The sequence below is a fragment of the Beta vulgaris genome, chromosome 3, assembly GCF_026745355.1.
Source record: "Beta vulgaris subsp. vulgaris cultivar EL10 chromosome 3, EL10.2, whole genome shotgun sequence".
In the NCBI taxonomy this organism is placed as follows: Eukaryota; Viridiplantae; Streptophyta; class Magnoliopsida; order Caryophyllales; family Amaranthaceae; genus Beta; species Beta vulgaris.
This window is the reverse complement of record NC_079204.1, coordinates 8,011,000-8,017,208: the sequence shown is the minus strand read 5'-3', so window position 1 is coordinate 8,017,208 and position 6,209 is coordinate 8,011,000.

Genomic DNA, 6,209 nt, shown 5'->3' with positions numbered 1-6,209 from the left:
TGAGATTATGGATAGCGTAGATTGGATCAGACATAAACGCCTCGCTCTAGAGAGAAATTTCGTACGCCACATTGCTAATTTATTTCTTACTTTATCTACCAAAAATTAGACCTGGGTCTTGTTCAGGTGCTTATGCGTAATAGGAGGCCTAAATAAGATCCCAGGTTATCCGTCTCCTGATTACTAATCGTCTCTTGAAATAAGGATTAAAACTCACTTGATGTATTGGGAGAGAAAATTAATTTGCTTTTGATCAATTCATTAACTTTACGCCCTGAGGCTTTGTAGAAGGATGCAAGAGTCTGACGTACGACAAAAGTCGTACTCTCATCCACCTTCCCAAATAGGAGCAAGTCATCGGCAAATAAGAGATGATAGATGGAGACCTTTTTCTTACCTACCCTAAACGGGGTCCATTCCTTTCGCTCACAACTATCCAAGATTGATGGAGAAAGAGCTTACAAGCATATATTAAACAGGTAGGGGGACATAGTGTCTCCTAGTCTTAAAACCCTATAATGACAAAGACGTTTGTTTTCCTACCATGATAAGAATGGTTGAGGATGCCTTAGTGACAGAGTTCATGATGAAGTTTATGGAGTTCGTATCTAGATTACACTTGATAAGACTTTCTCTCATGAAACTCCACTCAACTCGATCATATGCCTTCTCAAGGTCGATTTTCAAGGCAAACCAACCTCCCCTTCTTTTCTTTTTCTCTTCATGGAATGAAAAATCTCATATGTCACTATAAGATTGATATCAGAACCCCTCGCTTTACTAAAACTATTTTGGTTTTCAGAGATCCATATAGGGATAAGCGGTCTAAGACAAGTTACCAGAATCTTCATGACCAGCTTGTAGAACGTATTACACAAACTAATAGGTCAAAACTGTTTAATAGTTTCAGGCAAATGAAGGCATGACTAAGGTTCTCTGGAATCTCACCCCTATGGAACCAGTTGCATATAGAGAATGAGTTTGAATATCAACAATTGTAGAAGACGCTGAAATTTGTGGAGGAACATCAGCAAGACAACACTAAGAAACTACACATTTGTGGTCGAAGATTCAATTTCGTTCGATTACATAACTTAAATCTCGAAAATCAATCTAGTTCAATTTCTTTCAATCTTAGTCCATTTGAAAAACAAATCTCGAAAACATGCTTTGATTTCAAGAACAAATCTTGAAAATCTGGATGAAGATTCAAAGCACGCCATCGGATTGTTATTCTGATGAATTCTCAGACGATGATTTTGCTGGCACGGGCATCTAGTGAAGAGTTTGTGGCGATGATGCAGGAGATGGTAAAGAAGATTGGGGCCCGAAAGATTTAGTATATTGAACTTTTGTTGACGATGAAGATGAAGTATGTGAGAGAGAAATGTAGGGAACAAATTTGTGAATTTCGATCTATCTCTCCTCATAAGCTGTTGTAGAAAAAAATGTGGGTTGTTACACCATAAGTCCAAACTTACAGTGTATTACTAGTTTAATCATAAAACTAAAACAATATACAATAAAGAAATATAAAAACATTAGAAAAAATATTAATAAACTAAAATATTTTAAAAATTATTGCAACAAAAAGAGTAATACAACTATCTCTTTTTTTAGTTACAAAATTTGATAATTTTAATCCAATCATCGAAAAGACAAACATTGCATTTTAAACAGAGTATTAAATAAAAAGTATAACTCCAATAAAAACGCATACTTTTTTTTATATAAATAAAGATGAACAATAAATCAATTAAACATAAAAACAGCCTATAATCCTTCATCATATTGATTAGACTCCGACAGTTTGGACTTAATGGGCATCATGGGTCTACCAAATTGTGTCAATAATTGCATACGTGTAATGTAGATGAAGATTAACAATTGGGTGGGTGCATAAGCAACAAGATTACAATATAATGACTTTCTTCCATTTATTACTTATCCATTTCTTTTTGTTGGTGATAAGCAATAGCCAAATATGTGATGATGTAGTGTACTGGCATTACAAATTATATCATATATCTCTATTATATAAGCTAAGGGAGGAGGTGTGGTGTCCTCTTTTAAAGTGACTAAAATATCCTTAATGATCTAATTAATGGAATGAAAAAATTACAAAAGCAAATCATTTAAAAATTCTCATTCCAACTTGCCATTTAAAACAAGTTTAAAATGGTATATGCATCAAATACTTCAATCAAAAATTAAATGGACAAAATATTTATACTTTATAAAAAAAGATGGCATACATAACGTGCATATGAAAAGTCTGAACATTCACTACCTGTGATACTCTTTAATTCAGTTAAGCCAACTCATTATTTTTGTTCTTTCTGTTCAATATTCATTCACAAAAAATTAATGTTAACAATCACTCACAACCTTTTTTATTTTTTTACATTAGCCAATTATTATATCTAAATTCATCTAACTGTTGAATTTTTCATATTTAAGTTTATTCATAAATAAAGTACGAATGGAGTATCTAATAGAATAACAAATTTTGAAATTAACGCACGCATCGCGTGCATATAAAGGCTAGTTCGGATATATTGTGGGTATCATATATATAAAACTATTTTTTTTTCATTGTTCATTGAAATCTTGCAAATAAGTAAAATGTACTAAAAAAGAGTATTCCAAATATAAAAATTAGTTTTGGGTGTATCATGCATATATTACACCCTAGTATATGGTAAATGACAGGCCCGTCTCGAACTATAATGAGGCCCTGTGCGATCTCGTATTTGAAGAATTCAATAATGTCATGGCTCATTTATACTTCACATAATCATATTATGAAAAAAAGTAGTCCAAATAAGTAGATAAACTTTTTCTTTTTATTACTTGAACTTTCTCTATTTTGGGGCCCTCACAATTAAGGGACTCTGTTCCATGGAACATGTTGAACATACTAAAAGCCGCCCCTGATAAATGATCTTTATTGGCATCATCTTCGAATCCTAAGATACGGAGATCCTGGGATTGAGTCTCACTTCACGGATATCCTGGAATTGAGTTTCACTTCTTACAAGAATAATCTCCAATTTCCCCACCCTTAAAAGGAACTTCAACTTTTGTTTTGACCACAAAAATTCCTTATAATATGATAAATTAAATTATATCATTAGATCTATCTTAAAAAAGGTACTCTAGTTATATATCATGACTCTCTTCATCCCATGATTTAGTTCATGTTTTCTACTATTTTAAGTGTCCCGAAAAATTGGCCGAACTTCAAATCCTTCTACTTTGGTTATTTACTTTGTTGTGATCCTATTAATTATTTTTGTTTATTTAATTTATTTTTATTGTTTGAAAAAATTAGCTCAATTTATGAACTTCAATAGGCGTTGTTTTACTTTTTCTTTGATAAAAAGGAAAATCATTAAGCAAGTACAACGATGTATATAAATTATAAAACACTTCATTTTCCTTAATTTCTGTAAAAAAAATAATAAATATGATTTATATTATAAGTAGTGGCGGATGTTGGAACATTTATTATTGGGGCCATATATTTCCACAATAAATATATCAAACTCTAAAATTATATAATAAATAAAACGGTTTTTTCACCATATACCCCTGACAAATTTTTTTTTTGCACCATATACCCTTTCGTTTTTTGAAATTCACCATATACCCCTCACTTTTGAAAAAATACATCCAGTTACCCTTAATGACTAACGGCGTTAAACTCCGTTAGTCATTAACCCCTAATCACCCTCTAATCCTACTTAACTAACCTAAATCTAACCCTAAATCTAACCCTAACCCTAATACTCTATCCCTAATACCCTAACCCTAACCCCATCCCCCATTCCCACCCCCACCCCACCCCCACCACCACCACCACCACTACAGTCCCCCTCCCCACCACCCCCGAATCCCCCGCCACCCATAGCGCGCGCCCTCCCCCTTCCGCCGCCCACAACACCGCAACCCCCTCTACCTTCCGACACCCCGCAGCAAGTCCCACTCCCACTGCAGTCCCACCACTGCAGTCCCACTCCCACCCCCCAACTCCAGTTACCCTACACTGCAGTCCCACCCCCCTCCCTCGCAAAATTGCTTTCGGCCTGAAATCTGGCTTTTATCAGGGATGGTGTGACGTTTTTCAGGGAGGTACGATGATGGTGCGAGGTTTTCGGGGTGGTGCGAAGGGTTTTCGGGGTGGTGCGAGGATTTTTAGGGGAGGTGCAAGGATTTTTAGGGGAGGTGCAACGGTTTTAGGAGTGGTGCGAGGGTGGTACGGTAATTTAGGGGTGCTGCGAGGGTGGTGTGGGGGTTGTGCAACGGTTTCAGAGCAGAGAATCCGGTAGGGTGGGGTCGGCAAAAATCCGGTCAGGGTGGGAGTAGGGGTCATGTGCGAAAATCCGGTGGGGTTGGTGCGAAAATCCGGTCAGGGTGGGGGTAGAGGTAGGGTCAGGTGCGAAAATCCGGTGGGGTGAGGGTGGGGGTCAGGGGAGTGGGGAGGGGGGTTGCTGGGGAGTGGGAGGGGGTGGTGGTGAGGAGGTGGTGGTGGTGAGGGGGTGATGTGGCAGTGGGTAAGGTGAAGGGGTGATGTGGCAGTAGGGGTAAGGGGTGGGGTGATGTGGCAGTGGGGGTTAGGGTTTAGTTTAGGTTATTTAATTAGGGTTAGAGGGGATTAGGGGTTAATGACTAACGGAAGTCTAACACCTTTAGTCAAAAGGGTAAGTCGATGTATTTTTCGAAATGTGAGGGGTATATGATGAATTTGGAAAGTTGAAAGGGTATACGGTGCAAAAAAAAAATTGTCAGGGATATATGATGAAAAAACCGTAAATAAAACATTTGAATAAGGACCGGGAGGCATGATTATGATTCATAACATAAAGATTGGGTCGGTAATGCATGAATCATTTATTGAGTGGGAGGATTTCTCCTAGGACTACTCAGGGTCTGGTAGGGATTATTTATTTTCTAAATTCAATATAAACACTTAAATCTAGAATATACAAAATAATAAAATTGTGTAATATACTAATCGTCCATAATTGTCAATTTTTACATACGACCAGTAATCCAATGAATATCGTACAATATTGATGTTATTGATTTGTAAAGTTAATCAATTAGTTACATATTATTAATTTAATGATTATTTAGTATAAGAACACATTGTTAAATAATTGAATCTACATACAATAATTTTATTTACAAATAAAAAAAAGGAAGCACATGTATACTTTACCAATTTAAAATATTAAAACTAAAAATTAAAATTTCAATGTCAACTCATGAAAAACCACTGATCAACACTACTAATTTAGGATGTGTTCTCCTCAACTTAAAAAATTAAGTTTCAGGTCCAATAAGTTCAGATAAGTTGCAATAAGGTCCAATAAGTTCCAATCAGGTCTAATAAGGTCTAATAAGTTCCAATCAGGTGCAATAAGTTCCAATCAGGTCTAATAAGGTCCAATAAGTTCCAATCAGGTCTAATCAGGTCCAATAAGGTCCAAATAGTCAATGTTCAATAAGCATTTGTATTATTGATCATTATTTTATTATTCATAATTTCATATCACTATTAGCTGATTATGTTATTATTATAATTTTAATTAAAGTACCACAATGATTATATAGTATTATACTTGTATTAATGTCTATTATTTTATTGAATATTTGTGTTATTGTCTATTACTCCCTCCGTTTCCTAAAGATCTTCCCACTTACTGTTCCTACATATACCAAGGAAAATCAAGTTGTGTGGGGCATGGTGTGAGTAAAGTAGGAGAGAGAAAGGGGTTAAGATAATAAACAAATAAAAGGGGTTAAAGTAGGAGAGAGAAAGGGAGTAAAATTGAATTAATAATATAATGGTGGACCATATGATAGTGACATGAGAGGGTAAATAGGGAAATTTGTTTTGCCAAATAAGGAATAAAACAAAAGTGGGAAGATCTTTTGGAAACACCCTTAAACGGAAAGAGGGAAGATCTTTAGGAAACGGAGGGAGTATTTTATTATTCATATTACTACTAGCTGATTATGTTACTATTAGAATTTGTTTATTAAAGTACCACAATGTATGGTATTATACTTGTATTATTGTCTATTATTTGATTATTCATATTACTATTATGAGTTGATTATATTATTATTAAATAATATTATAATCATGGTCAAGTAATTAAGATTAGCAATAATAATCATTATAATTACAATATTTTACA